We start from the raw sequence: 22321 nt of genomic DNA on the forward strand, positions 1-22321 counted from the left end.
TTATGTTTGTTCAGAGTTGCTTAGCAATCTCCCCCAGTTTAACTTCCACTGGCAAAATCTAAGCCGGAGTGGGTACATACATAAGAAAGATGTTCTTTATATTTCTGTTACAATGGTCAAAACACCAAAAGAAGTTCCTGCCCATTTTCACAGATTATGATGGGAAGTAGCACCTATGGGTTACAGCACCACCATACTCACCAACCCTCAATATTTATTTCTGATTTTATCTGTCCTGATCAGAAAGATCAAGTTGCAGAGAGCAATTACTTTTTTATGAAGCGGTTTGCAATAGGCCACGTGTCTGCAGCTCCAGACAGGGCTCATGCTGACATCAATGGAAGTTCTAAATGTAAAAGTGACAATATATACGGCCCAGTTTTATGCTCTTCTGGGAGTGAAAAGTTAACAGGATGCAGAGCGTAGATCAAACTATAAAGGAAATATACAAAAATAGTTCTTTTGTCATCTGAAGTATCCAACATAGATCTACAAGATCATACCTGCATAGTGAAACAATGCAGTCCTGATTGTCAAGTCTGCAGAAGTGTTGTGGAACGGAAAGTGGTGTGTGTTCAGTAAATGGTAGAGTGTAAGTCTACCATATGCAAACAACGCTTCTATCAAACATTATGATCACATCTGAGAAAACAAAGGGAAAATCAACACCCCAACCACTGAAAAGGGCAATTTCTAACTGGACATACTGGAATAAATGAAAAAGTATATTAACTTCCTTAGATTTACTCAGAATCCACCTTTATCTCATACAAAATCAGTTGTGCATTACAAAATGCATTTTTTTTTTAAACAGTGATGGCACTGACTATTGTAAGCATCTTCATAGTTGTGTTTGTGGTGAACAACTGGGTTCTCTGGGCTGGAAGAATCTATCAGATCTCACAGCCTGAATGGCCATGAGACGTCATCTTATAATCTTTCGTTGTTGTTGAATGTAGGCCAAGCTCCGGTATTTATTTCAATAGCTCAATTTTTATTTTTTACGTTTTTTTAATCTAGAGTTCAACCCAAATGCGATTTATTCTATTAATCCTTCATTAATAATATTTGGTTAGACGTGAACTATGAAGGTGTTTCATTTTAATACAGTAATGAAAGGTTTGAAATGTATTTCACATCATGCGCAAGAGGATTGGGGAAATAAAAGAGGCCTACTTCTCAATTTATCAGCTGTAATTGTAATATCTGTTCAAAATAAACTTAGGATAATGACATTTTAATTCAGTAAGAAAAATCCTCCTTGATTTCTATTTCAAGTTGAGCTTAAAACAGTCCATTCATCTTGAAACAAAATATTCTGCTCTCAGGTAATTTAACCTTCAAAAGTTAACTCGAAAATAGAAAAAAGTAAATGCTTTTTCTGAAGCTTTATACGACATACATAAAAACACAAAAAATAACCAATTTATGGAATAAGCCCACGTTCAATATTTCTTACTGGTTTTTTTTTTTTTTTTTCTCCCTCTCTTCCTCATGCAGATGAAGCTTTCATTGAATTTAACCCAAGACTGAGCAAGTTTTAGCTTTCTCCAAGGTGAACTCTAACAGATTTTTTAAAAAACAGAATAAGATGTACCTGGCTCTAGTGCAAATACCTTAAGGGTGTTTTAACATGTGCATTTATCTTTCACAGGGTTAAATCAGTAGAGTACATGTGCTAGAATAAAAAACGCAGTACAGAGGAAAGGAGGAAAGAAAGACAAAAGCTAATCTGAAGGCTAATTTAGCATAATGAGGACTGAAAAAAAAATATGAAAGAAAAAAATAGAGCATGGTTTTCTAGTAAAACAGACTTCAACAAGACTAGACTAGTACACGAGTTGAAATCCATACTCCACTTCTTAGAGAAGAAATAGAAAGAAGCATTCAAAGAGCAGAAGAGAAAAATGATGGCAATGTGAATTTCCCTCTAGTGTTTCCCCAGCACGTCCAAGCTATCACAAAGAAAAATTATCCAAATAGTTCTATTAGAGCCAACACAAATAACTGCATTTGTGATGGAAACGTTCATCTGTGAGTTGAAAGAAGGCAGACCTTCCATTACAGACCATTAAAAGCATTGTATGAACAGAACTTTGTTCCTCTCAGAAGGCAATGAGGGCATTGAGACATCTCAGTGAAGAGGACTGTTTATTAACGTTTCTCAAACAAACGTAGGTTGAGACTTTAGACCTCAAAATGAAGAAGTCTGTTGATGAACACTTGAAAACAAGCTTGATTTGTACACTATTTTGTGGAACTTTAATGAAATAGAAAACTGAAGAATTTAATAACATAACATAGAATAGTGCTTTCTGTCTGGAACTTACAATTAGATTATTAATTAAAGTGACTGTACTGCTTCTTCTAGCTAGAATGATTTGGAAATAATTCCTGGTTGATTGACCTCTGTGTTTTACCCTATCTATTGAATTTTAATGTTGCAGTGTTTCATGTAAATATGTTTTTGTCTTCTTTGTTGAAGAGATGTGATTCTCCATTTCAAAAGTACTTAAAACTTAGTGAGATAATACCTTCGAAATATTTTCATTGGAATTTGAAAATTACCTAATATTAAGACAATGTAAGATTATCCTGAGACTCACAGCCACTTTGGACAGACACACAGCTTCAGAACAAACATCCCTGAGCACCAAGGAGGGGACGGACATGAAGCATTAAGAATGAAGAGGAAATTAAAATCTATTTTATATAGGGCTATATGAAAAGGAAACACAGAAGGCTGATGATATGAAAAATTCTCCCTTGATTTCTTGTGTTCAAAATTTTTCACTGTTGCAATGGGAGTTTTGCTGAAAATCTGTGATGTTTTGCTATGAGCCCTACGAACGTCCCTAGACTTAGTTCTTAGCCCCAGTGAAAGACCATAGCCCCTACTGGATAAGTTATTGAACATTTGCAGTTTAACTTCACAAAGGAAACGATAAGCATTCAACACTTGACAGGATTAGAGTGTAGTAGCTATCATGATTGCTTTGCCTGAGACTGACCTTGGGGATTTATCTCATTGAAAAACATGGGCAAAAAAATCCCTCAGTACCTGTTTTGAAAGCACAAAAGGGCATAAAAGTTAGGGGCCATTCGTGGAAGACTTGTAAGGCTTTGATCTTCAGCCTGACTAATGCTAACACAATTGTACAGATTATGCCTAACTGCTTTACAATCTCATTGTGCCCCACGTTTGTTTTTCTAGGACTTCTTCTCACGTCAAAACCCAAGACACAATGTATTTTAATAAATTTCTATTGATAACCACTTTGGAAAGGACATTTTCAGGTAACTCTGAGATAACAGTGTATGTTCACAAGGCAGCGTGGAAGAACTGAATCCAAAGTGTTCTGTATGCAACAAAAATAGTAATGACTCTCCTACAGTACTCATGCTTTAAACCTCAGTCTTGCCCTTCCTTTGAGGTAAACTCCTAGATCCCTTTAATATTTTAATCAGGGAACAGATAATTACGAGCTACAGACAGGCAAACAAATTGCCCCAACAAATCACAAGCAGCATTTGAGTTCCGCCTGCTTTTCCTAACACTGGTACCATAAGTCTCAACTCTCTACTCTGTCAAGGCACTGATTTTTAAGAAGCTTACAGGAATTTAATTTTTCAGAATTTGAAGGAGATCAGCAAAAACATTTAAAACAGTGTAAATTGGCAACTGAAAGATAAACAGTAGGCCAAATCACAAGTTGCATAACCAACCCACAGCATTGCAAGAAAGTCTTTGGGCCAGTGCAGAGGGGAGAGATGGCAGTGCACCAAGACAGTACTACTCTGAAGGACTGAGACTGCTGATGTAACTTGCAGTGATAGCCTGTAGACCCGAATTGGTTTGTGGGCTTTGTGATGCTCTGCCAAAACATATTTGCTGGTGAGCATTATCTTTGTAGGAAAAGGTGCAAGAAGGTATGATTCAAGGTATGATTCACTCAGGGACATAGTGATATAGTGCCAAACAGCCAGAGTATTGGAGAACCCAACTCATTGCATTCTGCTGCATGTATATCAGCTAGAACACGATCATCAGCAACTGATGTTATTAAAAATATCCATAATACAGTAAAATGCTGTTTAACTAATCGTTTAATCAGGACAAGCAATGTTAACAAACACTGAAAACTGCATCAAACTTTGTGGGCCATCAAATGCTATTCAATAAAATAATAAAAATATTTAATGAGTTGCCATCGTGCCTCAGGCATATCCTTTGCTCATAGCATCCTACTGTGTATCAGGCAGCATCATTCCCTAGCAACACCAAACATTATAATTAGCATTTTAAGTCCCAAGGTTATTAGCCAGCTATGAACTCGCAGTAGTTGGAAGATAAAAACGGAATATTTTTTATTGCTCTCATTCACCAGGTGGTGTTTTAATCATGATGGTGCCTCATTAAAAAGAATTACATTAATGCTGTCTGTTAGTAGAATCTGCAAAGCCTGTTGCACATTGCCTTTTAAAAAAGCCTGTCAGCTTCCTATATTTTCAGAGTGCTTTGAGGTTTAAGTTAAAACCTTTTTGAAGAATGGAATAACTACACACTGGAGTTTTCCCCTCCAGTAGAAACCATGTTTGTGAAACTGAAGTCTGAGCAGATAAGTGAGCTATATGCAGAAATTGACTTTGTGAACTTGCAAGTGGAAGGAAGGCAGAAGGACTGTCTAGCATTTGGCTTCCACTCCCAAGATTCTTCTCAACAGAGGGAAGCATTTTCCCATATTTGCCCAGCACAGCAGTGCCTCTGCCTTATTCAAAAGGGTCCATCAATGGGCTAGAAAATTCTTAGAAATATATGAATTGTATTTACAAACAAAATAAGTAAAAGCATTGCTATAGAATAAAAATCTTCCAGTCCCTGAAAACAGTTAGTCTACTCCCCAAGTAAATGAAGGTAAAGGAAGCCCTTTGGCACATATGTTGTGCTGGGCAGGCTACAAACCAGGCCCCTTCTGGCAACTTCTGCTCCACCTATTTTGCTCTTCACACTCTTTATTAGTCCACTTCTGCTTTCATGCAAAGACCTTTTGAAACTGTTTACTGAGGCTCATATTTGAAAAGAATTAGTTTTGCTGAGAAATTGTCTTCCCCAGTCTTGGAGACTCCCTTTCAGAGCACTGCTCCTGGTGACTACGGCTGCATCACACAGCATGGGATGAAGCAAGCTGGCCTTTTTCCTTTGAGTTTGAAAATTGACACACACAGGTTGTCCATAATTTCTCATTTGAAGACATCGAGTGTCACAGCTCTACCTGTGCCACGTTGCATTCAACCACACCACTACTAAGATGTACTTTCCCCACTTCTTAATACAACATGTTTTACAAGAAGTAAAAACCTAAACAGAATCAAAACTAGTCCTGCGTTTGCAAGATGTCTGAGACAAAAAAAAAGAAAAAAATCAGCTTTCAGCTCACCTACAATGTCAATCTCTCTCATCCACATGTTCCTTCTGTTGTGGCACTAAGCCTTAAGTAGAAATCATCTAGGGATAATTCTAAATTGGCTCACCAGTTGCCCTCCTATTCAGCATATAGCAGCAACTTTCCAATTAACAGACATTCTTTCACTGGAGCCTACACTCTAAGACTCATTACTAAATTTATCCACAGATTGAACATCTGTAATCAGGCCAGGTACTAGCAAATCCCTAGTACCTCCCTCATCTAATCACATTATTGCTCATTAATTTTCTCCTTCAGTGTTGTTGTCAACTACCCACACAACTTCAGCTAAACAAGTGGACCCTTATATCTGATTTTTATTAGTAGTAAAATTTAAACATTTATATTCACCTCTGTAAACCTGAATCTTGTTCATGCTGCGTATCATTACATAGGAGTGTCTACAGAGAGGCTTGTACAGACCCTTCCAGTCTAAGAATAATTTCAGTTTTTAATTTTTCGAGCTGGAACACGACAAATTCCTATCTGAGACTGCATTTAAGAAATTTGAGCACTAAATGGATAAGAACTAAAAGAGGAAGGAGGCAAATCCACTTTCTCCTAGCAGGTGAACATTAAAAACAACAACAAAAAAAGTCCAAAAAAATTCCAATACCATCACAGATGGTTTGAAATCTAAAAAGAGACAGTGACACATCTGTTCAGTATGTGATGAAAACGAGCTGTAATTCATGAAAATAATATTTAAGAAAAAAATCCTCAAACATAAGAAATACGTTCATAAAAGAGATCAGCAGAATCCACATCTGTGGTCACTCTGTCTTCCTTTTGCTTAGTGCTCCTTTCTTTCTCCTCTGGCACACCTTGCATGCCTTCATCACGACCAGTTTGTGACTTTCCTCCCAGCCCCAGTACTTCGCATTTCTGCAATGGGATCAGACCCCTGAATGAGCAGAGGCAAACACACAGTCAACCTTTCGATCTCAGCAATGACGCTGTTTATAGACACAGTACTCCCTCGTGATGCCTCATGTTTCTCTTGGTGTGTCCTGCAAGTGTGTACAAAATATAAACAATCAGTGATGAACTGCAGCATGAGCTGCACAGCTACCCCTGCAATTCTTTCCATTAACACCAGACTGTGGTGTCACCTTTCCTTGTCAAGCATTTTCCCCATTATCTTATCCAGCATGAAACCTAAATACTCTATCATCTAATACTCAGTAGAACCCTACTGCATGAAACTTTGTCACAGCAAATGTCCTAAAGAAGCAGAGGAGCTGTTCCTACTGTGTTCTTTGCTGTGCCGTTCCTTGGACAGCAGCATCTGGCCACTTGCAAAAGGAAATGCAACTGAGCCCTTTCAGGCTCCAATAATTTAGATAAGAATCACCCTTAACATAAGATGATGAAAACAAGAAGGAGAATACCTCAGCCCACACACCATTATCAAAGGCAAAAAAATGCCTTTTTGAAAGAGTAATTTTTCTTTCTAAAAATGAAATAAGATGAGGACCAGACAGTGTAACATTGTGCCTTCTTCAGGCTGACATTTTAAAATGCTATTTGTCCTTCATTCTTCACAGACCTCAAAATGAACGCTCATCCATACTGTCAGTGAAATAACATTATTTTAACTGCCTCAGAATGCTTCCAGTTTTTGTACTAAATTTTTCCAGCTCTTATAAGCTGAGCTATACAATCTATTATAGCTTTTATCTTCACACTAACCACTTCAGGAGCAATCTGTGGATATTCTAATCTTTCTTTTTCTAACACCATAATCTCCTGATCTTTAATCACAAAAAGAAAAAAAAAGATTTGAAAAGCTGTTCTGTGCCTCCTGTTCCATGTTAGCAGTTGCTAAGTCACTTTGCTGAATTACTGCCGAGGAGCTGAGCCTTTCTGCTCTACTTGATATTTACTTTAAGTTATGCTCCCTTTGTTCACCTTCCACCGATTCTTCGTTAATCTAGGAATGAAGAAATGAATAATATGTGGTTTCAGTGTTCTCTATTACTCAATGACATTGCTTGTGACACCTTCATTCAGTACCACATGAAAAACAAGCACATGATGTTTATTGAGCTAGACTAATGTAAGGTGAATGCAGATGTATTTTCCAACCATTGTTATTTTTTTCTTTTTTTCCTCCCCAGTGTTCAGTAAATGGGAGCCAATTGTAAGATAATCTAGTTATACCAGACTGAACATTTACATGAATCAACGCTAATGCTGAAGTGAGATTTTTTTGGATAAAGAAGCTACACTGATCTCCACGATGATCTGCAGAGGCCCCTTCCAACATATGGTTTTCTATGACTAATTCCAGTCTTCTCCAAATTACATTTTTCCTTTGAATTTTCCTCTGCTTTGCCACCCAGGCTTTCTTTCAACACAGGCAATATAAAGTCCTTCTCTTTAAGACCACGTGTCCATGTATTTATGAACAGCTAGTCTTTCAATAAAGCAATTCAGGGTCAAGTCTTTCCTGTCTATAGACTCTCTTTTCTTTCATGTTCCAGAGCAATGCCTGAAATAGCTGCTTTAGATTTATTGATGCATTTTCTCTTTGCACTGGGACTTCACGAGACTGAGGGCTACCTTCCCCCAGGTAATCATCTTTAATACTAAATTGTTTATCATGTTGTCTGGTTCCATTACGATTCTCTTCTAGGTAGATAACCTTCAATTACTTTGCTCTGGGGTATAACATATCCAAGTGAAGGGAGACTATACTGTTGTATAATCAATGTATATTCAGATGTATAATCAGTGGATATTAAGATGTTACAATCACAAAAAAAGAACAAGAGAGTTAGGCAAAGTAGACTAAGGTAACAAGAGAGAATAAGTGGAAGGCTTACCTGTATGCTAGGCTCACCCACAAAAAAACACCAGAAAAGGGGATCTCCAGATGAGATCCTTCCCCACTGGTAGCCAGCTCTTAAATAGGTCTAGGAGGGCTGGAGCCTGGCTCCACCACTTCCTGCAGCACAGGTGAATTGCCTTCACCTGTGCTCCTCTGGCTGACTCATGGCTCACCTCAGGTGATCAATCAGAGGTTCAGGCCATGATTCAGCAGTTCCCATACAACTGTCATCCTTTTTGTAGTTTTAAAAGACTTGTGATGTGTACACACACACTACAGCCTTTGTTTAAAGAAAACAACAAAATAAATGAAGAAAAGCCTCTCTCCCTTCCTCCCAGTTGCTCAGTATCGACAGGGGGACTATAAGAAAGAAGAGGACAGACTCTTTAGAAGTGTATGTTGTGATAGGGCAAGGAAAATGGTTTCAAACTATAAAAGAGGGGAGATTTAGATGGAATACAAGCAAGAATTCTTTTACAGTCAGAGTTGTTGGGCACTGGCACAGGTTGCCTAGAGGTGGTGGATGCCCCATCCCTAGAGACATTCAAGGTCAGTCTGGGGGGACTCTGAGAAACCTGGTTAAGCTGTAGGTGTCCCTGTTTGTTGCACAGGAATTGGTCTGAATGGCCTTTCAGGGTCCCTTTCAACTTAAATGATTCTATAATTCAGATGAAGCCAAAACTTATTTTCACAGACCCAGAAGAGTCACACTGATCACCTCTCATGTGTTTCTAAGCCAATGAAACAATATTTTTCAACTTCATTAATGGCACAAAGAATTACACTCGGGTTATTTCTCTCTTAGAAATTAGTATTTATAACTTATTCCTGCATCCACTCAAACAGAAAAAAACTATGACTAATGTGAAGAGGCTGCCATTGTTACGTTAAATAGTGCATTGGAAAAGCAATTTCTTCTGCCTAAATGCTTCCTCAGTGCTATTGCTAAGGTTAGACAAAAGGTCACAAACTTACTTTTCTGCCCTTGTTAGGTCTAGTACATGTATTGTGCAACAACAGTTCTGCAAGCTGGTTACTTCTGTTGCATCACATAATTAAATGCTTTCAGTTATCTCTGAGGGGCTCATAAGAAAGCAAGTGTCACTTCCATCCACCCCTACAAATCCCACCCAATGCCTATTTACATGTTCTTCAGAAAAAGGGATGTCTCACCCAGTGTGTGTAGTTATAGGGTGCAGCTCAACAATCTGCTATGGCCTCAGGACACTAATATCAGGGAAAGTGTTAACAACTGAGGTCGTGGTGTGAAACACAGCCATGGACCAAAAGCTTCACGTAATTATTTGAAATAAGTATTAAATAATTCTTTTTTGGTGGATGACTTTCTTCAGTACAAACAACCAGATGAAGTTTTGAAGGAGTATGTGAGAACATAAGTGGGATGTTAATGAGTGAGCAGGGTGGTATTACCATGCCCCAAAGAGAATGTTATCTCTGCGCTATGAAAGAAGCTAAAAATGATACCTGCCAACTATGGAACTTTTTCTGCTTGAAGAAATAAAAGATTAAATAACTTCAGAAAATGCCAGGGAAGATGAGTAATTATTCAGGAAGTCCATATTATTTTACATTAAGGGTGATGGAGCACTGGAACAGGTTGCCCAGAAGGGTTGTTAAGTCTCCTTCTATGGAGATACTTAAGACCTGTCTGGACAACTACCTGTGTGACCTATAGTAGGGTACCTGCTTTAGCAGCAGTTTGGACTCAATAACTTCTTGAGATCTCTTCCAATCCCTGCGATTCTGTGATGTTAATTACAGCTTGGAAAGAAAATTCCTGGTAGGGATGTTTCTGTAAGTTTACATCACTGAAGGAGAAACTTTCATGTTCTGTGTAATGAACTGAATAATAAAAATGTTATACTAATCACAAAAATAAATAGTAAAGAAAACCCAATAAAATCACAACCGAAAAAGAAAACCATAAGAAAAAGAAAAAGCAAGCAAAAACGTACAGAGATCTCATGCTGTAGGAAACCATACTTTATAAACAGGAACCAAGAGCTACTTAGAATTGCCCATAATTTCTCTGCTAGGCCAGGAAATCCAATATAGAAATGTACCCCCAAGATGTTTTGTTAATATTCTGCCTTTAAAATAATTCAAACAATATAAATCAAGAACCATGCAGAGTCCTTTGCAGAACATTTAAATCTATAAATTTAAACTATGGAGGGAAGAACCTTGTGAAAAGTCAAGAAAACCTGAAGAATAAGAGTCCCTCAGGAGAAAATATACAATTTTGTTCGTCTACATAAACTTTCAGTAAAGCATAAAGAAATAACAAATTGATGAAATTCCATTCTTCACTTAGGGAGAAAACTGTGGTACCACAGCAGTCTCTCTGTCCAGAATTATGAAGATCGCGTGGGGGCAATTACATTAACCTCAGTTGCAGCAACCAACAATTACAATAACACAAGCCCTGCATCGTCATTTGTCTTATTAAAGAAAATGCCATACATATCAAGACTACGTGGTTGTCAGCTTCCTGTCCAATCAAAACTGAGCATTCCAAGCTTTCATGAGTTTCCTAGTCTTACACGCACAATACAAAAACTCACAATAGTACTTTCAGAATCAGCTCAACAGCTTCTAACAAAAATAAATGTTAAAACAACAATAAATTGAGGTGATGCTTGAGTTTAACAATTTCACATGCCTTAAGGAATTGTCATCAGCTAGCTCTTTCTAGCAACACAGTATCACACAGAATGAATATCTGAAAGCTAATACAATTTTAGTATTTCCACACATAGCAATAAAAAATTCTCTGTGGCTCATCCAAAATTCCCTCTCTATATACAGTGATCTCCAGACAAATTTCATCTTTTTAGACATTTGTGTCACTTCAGGTAGCTATCAGATGCCATGGCTTCTGCCATGATGCAAAATTCAATAAAATTTAGGTATGATATTACAAACATATCAGGCCCTACCTTAACTGGATCACATTTATTCCTAAACACTTGTTCATTAGCATCCTATACTGCAACCACATTCACACAAGGCTATGCCAATAACTCCTCTTATGATTTCAGGCTCTGAGATCACCACCATCACCCCCCGCTATTAAACTAAACTCAGAAGGTATTTACTTACCTCTAAGGACGCTTCAGCTCCTCTAGTCTTGCCATTATGAGCTAAGGAAAGACTTACAGCAGATCAACAAACCAGGAAAACTTTTCAGTAGGAGGAAAAAATGAGGCAACACCAGGAGAAACAAATCCCAAGCAGATAGTAAGGGCAACATCCAGCTGGCACTCTCCACCCCCTGTTGATTGACTATTTGTTACCTTGCAATCTGACTCCTCCTGGCATAAATACCTTTTCCTCTTTTTTTGGCAGCAGATCCTGAAAGCCATTCCTTAGGAATTAGAAAATGTACTATCTAAAATCAAACAACAAACCAAACATACAAAAAACCATACCTGAAAACTCAGTGAAATCCTTATTTTTAAAAGGAATGGAAAATATAAGTGGTCATCTGAGAACAATCTTGCTACTTCTGCAGTCCATTGACTGCTTTGTCTAGATCTTATGTATGATTTTCTATCCCTCTTTCAAGTCTTCTCTGTTAGGAAGAATAAGAATTCCTAATTGTTCCATATTTGCACATTTTTCAGAATATCTGAGCTTTGTTCCTGTCTGGTCCTTAATTCCACATTAAAAGAATAAAAGCTGAATGTTCAGAATGATAGAAAAAAACAAAAACAATTAGACAGAAGCACGAAAGTAGGAAACAGTAACACCTGATGTAAGGAATATGTTGGTTTTGAGACTGTGGTCTATTTATTTACTTATTTATTTATTCTTCCTGAGAGAAAAAAAGCTTTGTAAGCCTAGACTTCAGAGTTCAGTTTTGGGTGAAGAGATTTCGGATGTTGAGAGCAGCCTAGAAGATAATGCAGGATACAGTACACCTGTGTTCGCAAGGGCATGTTAAGTAAGCCTGGTTTTCCTTTTGAGGGCTGAGAAAATGATTTATACTCACTTAATGTTTTGTGGGGGTTTTTTTGCTCTAGAAGATAGATATCAAAATGTTTGGCTGTAAAAAAGGAAAGAAGACTTGTTAAAGGGTGTATTGTTATGTCTAATGAATGGATCAGGAGTACTAGGTATTTACCTCCTCAAGAGGGAAAACAAACAAAAACGCAAAGAAAAATCACCAAGTTAATTGTTGTATGAAGTTAGACAAGGGTGAGCACTCAGGTCTGTAATTGACCTACAAGCAGTCCACAGTTTAAATTATAAGTTTATTTCAAACTGATTAGTTTTCCTTTTCTCTTAGAATAAGAGTTCTTCAGCCTCAGGATCTGTAGAGAAAATCAGTTCCTTTCATTGAATATTTTTTGTATTTTTCCTAATTAAAAGTTAGCTATTTAACCAAATGAGGCATTTGGTTTGATCTTAGATACTCTTCAAAATCGCGTAGAGAGAGAAATTGTTAGTTAAGAAAATCCCAAAATTCCAACCTCTTTTCCAAGCAGTGCTTTCATTAAGAAGGTTAGCGAAGCCCATTTTCACAGTGTGTTTGTCTTCAGTGTTTTTCCTCTTCCAGAATTGTTTATTTTTGTTTAGTAAACAGTGTACTTATGGGAATGCCCCATATTTTGAAGTCCTCATCCAAAGACAATTCACAAAGAAATGCTCATCATTGTTTGACTTGCAGTTTCAGCTTTTTTTTTTCTTGGTCTTTCTGTGCCTATATATGTAAGTGAATTGTTTGCCTCCAGCCTATTCCACCTAGCGACAGCAATTAGTTAGTCAATTAGCTGTAGACCTGCTCACAGCTTTGTCAGTTAAATTGACATTCAAAATGGGATAATATCAAGTCAAGGTTGTGTTCAACTGTCACACTAATGTGTTTCACTAGATGGAAAAGAATGTTTTGGGGTTTTTTTAGTTATAAGGACCAGTTTTAGGGGGGCAGTTTTAGCAAGAGATGGAAGGTCTTCAGAGCAAGCCTACTGTAGTGTGAGAACAGGAGCTAGCAGCTTTGGGGATTAGTATAGACCCAGGATCAAACCATAGGATCTAAATTTATTCTGTGCTCTCTGGTAACCGTTTTCAGCCTAAAAGCCTAACAGGGATCTGCCTCAGTCAATGCAGCATGCTAACCAGTCACTGTGTGTCTAATAGAACTCCCTGCACAATACAAAACACAGTTTCAGGCTGTATGTTTTGAAGCTCTATACTCTGTACATCCCTTTCTCAGCTAAGCATATCAACATGAATCAAAATCAATAACAGCATACAAAATTTCAGATATGCTGATGGATTAACTCAGCCAGTAAGATCTTTTTGTCTTTGTTATCCTGGATTGTTACATGGCCATGTTGCTTTCCTGAAGCATTGGTGTTGTGTAGGCAGGTGCTAACAAACATGAATCCCTTGCAATTTCTTTTTAATAAACTGAAAGTGATTAAAACAAATACAATGAAATGAAAAACGTATATACTACAGAAACAGCTATCTTTGGCAATAAATCTACCCTTGATTACACTGGTGTTTTTTTTTTTTTTTTTTGTGCTCTTTGACTGAAGACAACTTTTATGTTCCTCTGGCTCTATTTTGTATTTCTAGAAAGTTTCAGCCCTGGTGATGCTTTTCAGTGTACAACCTTTTTATATGTTTTCTTGATTTGTTTTACCTCTGGTATCAAATACAATTCAGAAAAGATGCAGACTCAAGCATTTTGTTTATTCAATCCTGTGCAGTTTACTTTGTGCAGAGAAAGCTTCTTCACTCGACAATATCATCCCTCTGATTCCCTTGAAAAGTTCCTGCAAATGGAAGCATAGCATGGCCTGGATGTAAGCACATACATCAAAAGCCATGCTTGAATTATTAGAGCTAAGCTGAGGCTGTACTTCACTACTGTTGCCAGAATCTCTAGAGAAATATCTTACTGTTATTAGCACTGCTCTAAGCCACTTTATGATTGTTTTATTGAAAAGACAAAAGTTCAAAGCTCCCTTTGGGAGATTCTGGCCAAAACCAATCCATTTTCATATTTTTTCAGCACTCCATGAAGTGGAATATAGTCCACATTTTTCCTTTCCTTTGGGTGTATCTTTTCCTGGCAATTTTCTGAAGGGGAGAATACCATCGTTTCCTTGAAAAAAAATATCATCAGCGCTCTCTGCAATACTTATCTGAGCCTTTTTGGTCACTGTATTTCCTTTTCCTACAAATTAAATTGATTTGCAGAGACAGAACTCTTCAAAGATATTCCCATAAGATCTTGGGTTAGATTAAGCCAGTGCTTCAAACGATAATGAATCTGTTTCTGAAAAACAAATGTTTGTCTCTTCCAAATTGTGCCTGGGGTTCCCTTGAGCTTTACAATTCAGTGAGCATTAATGTTACATAGCACAAATGATGGGACTTCTCTGAGAAGACAGAATGCAGCTGCTAGTGCTTAATTAAAAGTTGTAAGATTTGGTGGGTTGCTCTGATCTCTTTGTTGTTTCTCCACATTTTGAGAAAAACATCTATCAGACAAAATATATGCTGCACATTTGTCCAAGTGAAAATCATTAGCAGGGACCATCTCTAAAGATTTCAGAAGAAAAGGACAATTCCTGTCAAGATAATAAAATTTACACACTTAATTGCATTTGTATTGTTTTTTTTTTAGATCTGTGTTAACAATAAATGCTTCTTACATGTTCAGATTGCAAGCAGATGAAGGTAAAGTGGTTTGCACACAACAACAAATATAGTTGCCAAAAGCCATTTATACCTCATTTATGTGAATATCAAATGCTCAAGAAACCTATACCATGTAATATACAGCTTTGCATCACTGCAGAACTTTGATACAAGTACTGGGGCAAGACCAGAATGGGTCAGAGGTAGCATAAGATGCTGCTGGAATGGGTATAAGTAAGATTCCATACTGCTGCATGAGCTATAGCAAGAAGGATCTCATTGCTTTCCTATCTGCCCAAGGAGTGGCACAGCTTCTAATGAGGAGATTGCTTAGCATCGTTTGAAGAAAAGGGGCTATGCTGCACCAATTCAAATAGTAACAAAAGCAGGGAAACCTGCAGTTCTCCCTCTCCTAGTGTATTTTGGAAAAGACATAAACATGTTTGCCTAAGGAGGTTTGGATGCCCCATCCCTGGAGGCATTCTAGGCCAGGCTGGATGTGGCTCTGGGCAGCCTGGTCTGGTGGTTGGTGACCCTGCACATAGCGGGGCAGTTGAAAAGACTAGATGATCATTGTAGTCCTTTTCAATCCAGGCCATTCTATGATTCTGTGATGTCTAGACAGTGCTCCAGAGCACAGGGCAGAGCATCTGAGCTAGCACAACCAGGCTGAGAGATGCATCTGAACGCAGGCACAGGTAGACATAGCAAAGCCCTTTTAAACCCTGTGCTGCCTCTCTATCCAGCAGTGTGTTGTCTTGCACAGATGCAGCATTCTGAAAATAACTTGAAAATCTCTGTTCTCTCTGCTGTGCACATTGGATATGCCCTTACTTTAATCTCTGTAAGTCCTGTAGGTGATTTTATAGCTGAATAAACAAAGAAGCGTGAATGATGTCTCCTTAGTTTCTGCATAGCACATACTACTCACTACATTTAAATTTGCTTGAGGATGTCTCTCATTAGTCACCAGGGTTAATTTTCTTCATCTTCTCAATCTGATATTGTGAATCTCTATAGTAAAAGGAAAACCAACATTGTACTGATTCACCCTTTAAAATCAGTGTTTTGGTTAGAATTGTCATGTTGCTGTTTCAGGCAAATACCGTCCAAAACTTGCTGTCTTTTGAACACAACTTTGTGCAGAATAAAATGCTCGCTGTGTGGCCTTATTTAAGCTACCTGAGATGAATAAAAAGAAAGAATTCCTTGTAACTCTAGGAGGATTTGCGTAACATCTCTTTAAAAGATCAAATGTTCAGTAATCAAAATCTTCAGCCACTGTTGTTACCATGAAATATTTCACAAAAAGAGTACCCAATTCAATAACTTTAAAAGAATTTTTAAATGAGCAATTATAACACAGAATAAAACTCCATCTTCTGTTGATTTAGATCATTAATGATTTCCTAACTCACTGCAAATCTAACACAGACACAGAAAAATTATCTAAAGAAGGGGAGAATCATCTATGAAAGAATAACTGGAAACATGACATTTTAACAGTCTTGATTTCTTGATAGAATCATTTTAACAGTAATGAATCTGTATGACTCACAGCCTTTTGAAGCCAATGGAAAAATGCCTACTTTAAATTTGGATTTGACTCCATTACATACAAAAAGAACTTTAGGTTTACATTTTCAAAAGTGCCACATGGTTGCTTTGAAAGCATCTGCCTTAGTGATGGCTATTGACTTGAAATCTCTATTTATGACGGTATCTGCCTGACTTGCAGTTTTGATCATAGGCTTGTACGAGACACAGCAAGCAGTGTGAAACAAACTCAGCCCTGCTCCCTTCTCTCTGGTGGTCCCTGCTCTTTACAGCCTCCACAACCTGCCAACAGTCCCTGCCTCAGCTCTCTTGCTTCAGCTGAACCACTACTGCAGAGGCAGTGCAATCACCAAAGGAAAAGTGAATAGTCCTTCTTGCCTTGCCCTTATGTTGGCATTGCTCAGAAGTGCATTTTACCGTTTTTGACAGATATTAACTAGACATGTAGAACTATAGGCTGGATGTATGCATCTACTTTTATTTTAGTTTATTTAACCTGAGGAGGTGGAAAGAGCAATAGGTAAAAACAACCTCTGTTGAACTGCCATCCCACCAGAGCAGAGATCTAACACTTTTTTTCAGCCTAATGAGAGCTGAAAGTGAGGAACTCAAGTTGCAGTCATCATCTCCCCATATCCCAATTGACTGGACACTTCTCAACTCAGCTAAAGCAAAGTTACATAAAAAACAGAGAAATGCTTTGGGACAAATGCATAACTGGGATGCTGAGAAGGGAAATTCTACTTATATGAAGCATCTCTGTTACTCTCAGTTTTGAGTAGATAAACCAAAATCAGAAGTTAACGCCTCTAGATAGCAACGCATATGATGGACAGTTTTGAAAGCTTTATCACATCAAATCCTCATGTATTGCAGCATATATCTATACCCACACAAAATACAACTGTCAGTCCCTGCCTAGCAAGGCTGCAACAGGGCTGGTCTCCAGCTCTCCACATCTCTGCCCCCATGAGCCTACACCCTGGCCTGGACTGAAAAGATCTGCTGACAGAGGCATAGAAGTAGAAAACAGAGAGAAAACACCATTCCATAGAGTCTACAGAACTTTACTCTTCCGTTCACTACAGCAAGAATCGTATTCTTGCAGTTTTTCTGTCCAACTTGGAAAATTTTACATCAACTGGTAATAATTTTATCAATAATGTTCTCAAGCAATTTTTCTGAACCCCATATTTGCACTCCATGGCATTCACCTGTAGTACAGGTGTGGCTGGTGCATATGATCAGTTACGGGCTTTCAGAGGTAGCTGTACACAGTCCTACTACCTTCTTGAATACTGTTACATAAGAGTTTATCTTTCAAGATTTATGTGGCTTCATTTTGAACACTCACCACTTAGTTTAAATACAGATTACTCTTCCTGTATTAGATCAAAAATATTTAGGGTTACAACTTAAGAAGAGGATTGAAGAGTAATAGAGAAAGCTTAACTATACATACAGTAGTACTTAGTGATATGTACTGCTTAAAGCTCTTACGAAAAAAAACGTAAGTCCCTAATCACCCACAATCATGCCATTGAAGGCAGTATCCAGGCAATGGATAAATGCTATTGTGTATCTTTACTAGTAGGTAACAACATCACTGATAATAGCATCTCATCATGCTACTGTGGAGCTTTAAAGACATTTTTTATATTGAAAGCAAAATATGACATATGCAGACAGAATTTAGATTTCTTCTGTTAACATGACAGAAAGAAGAACAGTGTGGCTTTAAGTCCAGGGGCAGATAAATTGTTGGTCTTTACCTCATATATTCATTTATGCACAAGTAGCTATTTGTGTAGACAAAGGAAATGTCTGCCTAGGGCATTCTCTGTGAAACAGTAGAGCCACACTGATTTTTCTAGCACCTGAAAAACCAATCTGGCTGCTGCTGCTATGAAAACTGAGGGTTAGTTACTTGAGGTGAATAGAATAGTTCATTTGAAAGGGATCTGCAAAGCCCACAGAGTCTCACTGCTTGGAGCCCAGAACTGCCTGTAGTATTCAAGGTGAAGCTGCACCAATGTTAATACAGTGGGAGAATCAGCACATCTGGCTATGCTATGTTTAATACACCCCATAATGCAGTTTGCTCTCTTGGCTGGCTGGGCACAATGCTGGCTCATGCTCAGCCTAGGTTGACCAGCAACTCCAAATGGTGGCTGTCACTATAATTGCAGGTGGTACAAACAGAAGTGAATTCCCAGGACTCAGCTGTCTCTGACCAACCTCCAGCCTCACCTGGAATGGCAAAATTCTTCATTTCATATAATGCTGATAAACCTTGAACAAATAGCTATGAAATAAGAACAGAAATTAATTGTACCTTTTACTTGGCAGAATTTTAAAATATAAAGCTTGAAAGACCTCTAAGATCATCTAGTCCAATCATTCACCTACACCAATATTGCCCTCTGATTACTTAATCTAAGCAGCTACAAGGCTCTAGAAGTTGGAAGTTCATTAGCTGTCTTAGCAATAAATAATGCAAAAGGCAGAAGTTCTAAAGAGGACAGAATTTGCCTGAGAGCTCCTATCAGACTTGTTACTGAACTCTGCTGAAATTAAGAGTGTATCTTCATGGACAGATGCAGACAAGACCATATTCAGAGTTCTTGCTACGAGATGACATAATTTTAGTTGGTACTTCCAGTCCAATTCACAACACAGGTGTGTTACAACAGAATGACTGTCAGGTTGGAGCCAGAGCAGAGGAGCTCATTACTCATCTCTCCTTTTAGATGTAGCTTGACTTGCTTGGGAATCTTACTCTCCTTTTCTGAACCACCTTTCATAGAACAGTAATTTAACTCCTCTTTAGATAATCTTCAGCAAGGTTTCAGAAATATGAATTTACCAAACCTTTCTATAAATAGGAAATTGCCCTGTGCATTTTACACTATCTAGGCTCTCTGCCCTCAAATCACCTTCTTTTAACTTGAGGTACACAATCCCTTCTATGGTGTTGAATATTTTTGGAACTGTACCTTCTGTATTGGTGCTGGAGTAGGAAACAGCAGAAGGTGAATGCGTCTTAATGTTTGGATCACGCTGGGAGAGCACTTTTGCAGCTAGTCTCCTATCACAATGCAAGTACTGCTTTTCTCATTTTGAGGCATTTTTAATTATGAATTGCAAACAGTGTGTTAAAGGGCAAGTATTTTTCTATACTTTAGCTTCTTTTATTTGCTTGTTCTTTGCCATCTGATATATGAATTCTCAGGAGATTTCTAACATTGCACTTCTAAATGAAAGTTCCTGTTTTTAAAATTAGTTTGGTATTTTAACACAAAGTGATGAGGGGTGAAGGTGGCTGCACAAAGAAAACAGTTGAAGTGTTGCATTATGAAAGGTATTAACATACATGGCAAAATATTAGTTATTTTGTTGATCAAACCTCAGGATAGCGAGTTCATTTGCTAAGCGAGGTAACAGCATTTTTCATAAATGAAATAATCAAAGTAATCCTCTGGCACTGAAAACTGAATATCCACTTCCAAGGTGTGTTTATTACCATGTAATATGGTAGGATTGCAGTAGGTGGAAACTTAGACTTCAAGCACCATCTAATGCTTCCCTTGTAGTAAGTGCTGCTAAGTCATTTCTCCAAGTTCTGATTACAAAATAAAATAAAATCTCAAATGCCCTGATTTTGTTGAAACACAATGTGGAGTGAGCTCAAGAACTAAGAAAAAAATTAGGATATCCTAATGGTGATACTCAGTTCTAATAGTGATAGGACAAGGGGGAATGGCTTTAAAGGAAGGGAAATTTAGATTAGATGTTAGGGGGAAGATTTTACTGTTAGGGTGTCCAGAGAGGTTGTGGATGTCCCATTCCTGGTGGTGTTTAAGGCCAGGTTGGATAAGGCCTTGGGCAGTATGGTCTGGTGGCTGGCAACCCTGCCTGTGGCAGTTAACTTTCACTTTCTACCCAAACAACTTCATTTTGATATTTTCACCACCTTGGTTGGTGCTTATGTTTATTTCCAACTATAAATGCCCTTCACATCAATGTGTTTAACTTTTGAACACTGGAGATCACAGAAGTTTCTAAATTTCAGGTTTTTTACTGTCAACTGGGAAAAAAATATATATCAAAGTGAGTGCAAATGTTTACAACTGTTTTTCTTTTTTTTTTTGTGTGTGTGTGTGTGTATTTCATTTTGTTTTTTCAGCTTTTAGTGAACAGAAAGATAAATTCCTTTATGAAACAACCTTTACATCAAAACACAGTCATATGTCACCATTAAATATAAATGCATATGCCAGGCCACTCAAGAATTTGCATGGTATAGTGCACTTACGTTGGTATACACAGTGTGGATAGATATCAGGTAAATACAGGAGTTCTCTACATCAGTGTGCAATTTTCATAGAGTAAACAGAAAGCCACAGAAACAAAGGAAAGGAACACTCTGAAAGAACCCAAGCAAAGCAAAACCCATGTAGAGATTTTGGACCGAGAGTACCACATAGCAGGCTGCAAGCAGTGCTCAAAGCAACAGTCTGCTGTTGCTTTGTTCTGCTCCACGCTGGGAAACAAAACCTTGTACATGATTTTCAAAAAGATATTATTCTATCAGAGAAATCTCCGCTGTCATCAGATTTGCCTCCTACAAAAAGCAAAAGCAATGTTTGCTTCATCCTTCCTGTTTAGTGTTGGTAAGTGCAACATAATTCAGTTGTTTACTGAATGCATTCCCATCTTGGCATTCTTTAAGCTGTTTATAAGACAGAGAACCACTCACTTCAGAAAAAATAAAAAAAGAGACTAATGTTTGATAGAAGAATATACTATTGATTAAATATTCAAAATTAAGTGCCTACCTTTCAGTTCATAGGATTTACTTATAGGCATCCATTAGCTTCACGCTCTGAAGCTTACTTCATGAATAGAGAAGAATATGCTCTGCTCTTGGATTCAGAGTTTACAACATTCACAATGAAAGTCAAAGATCCAATATCTGCAAGCCACATCACCTCATTTCACAAAGAATCACCTGACCCAGAAGTACTGCAGCCCATATTCTTAAGCTTTCCTGGCTTCATATTCAAATGACCAATGCTTCAATTTTTTTCTGACTGTCTAAGCCAACAGGTGATGCACAGACTTCTATAGTACTTATCTGCCAGTACTAACCAATCATACCTTCAGATGATTTTATCATTCAATATGTTGAATATTTTGGGAAATGTACCTTCTGTATTGGTGCTGGAGTAGGAAATGGCAGAAGATGTATGTGTTTTAATGTTTGGATCATGCTGGGAAAGCACTTTTGCAGCAAGTCCGCCAGTCATGGCTATTTCTTGCACCACGGATGGCCTTATGAAAGTGTCTCAAAGCAATCAAACTTGGCTCCTTTCAGATTCATGCTCAGCTTAAAGACATGCTAGGAGCATCCCTCTTGTTTGGAGGCAGCCAGCCCAGGCAAGGGCTGGTCTGAGCCATCCCCTTGCCTCCACAAACACATGGAGTGCAGGTGCTATATCCACAGCATTGACTGTTTTGTTCTCCTGTTGAACTCTACTACTTGCTAATATAGACATAGCCATATTCAGAAGAGTTGGCATCATACTCCCGAAGTCATGGCAATAATGGCATACCTACAGTACGTGATAGGGAATGGGGAAAAAATGTAGCTCATGGCTGTTTTTAATCAGTAGGGACATTGGGGAAAAATTTAGCTAAGGATTTCTATACTTGGGTCCTTAATGTTAAATCTTAGCTTCAGTTCTTACTGCTGTGCTGTGCCATAAGGCTGTATCAATGCTAGAAG

The sequence above is a fragment of the Centrocercus urophasianus genome, unplaced genomic scaffold, assembly GCF_019232065.1.
Source record: "Centrocercus urophasianus isolate 14NV4802_14NV808 unplaced genomic scaffold, USGS_Curo_1.0 seq_10, whole genome shotgun sequence".
NCBI lineage: Eukaryota > Metazoa > Chordata > Aves > Galliformes > Phasianidae > Centrocercus > Centrocercus urophasianus.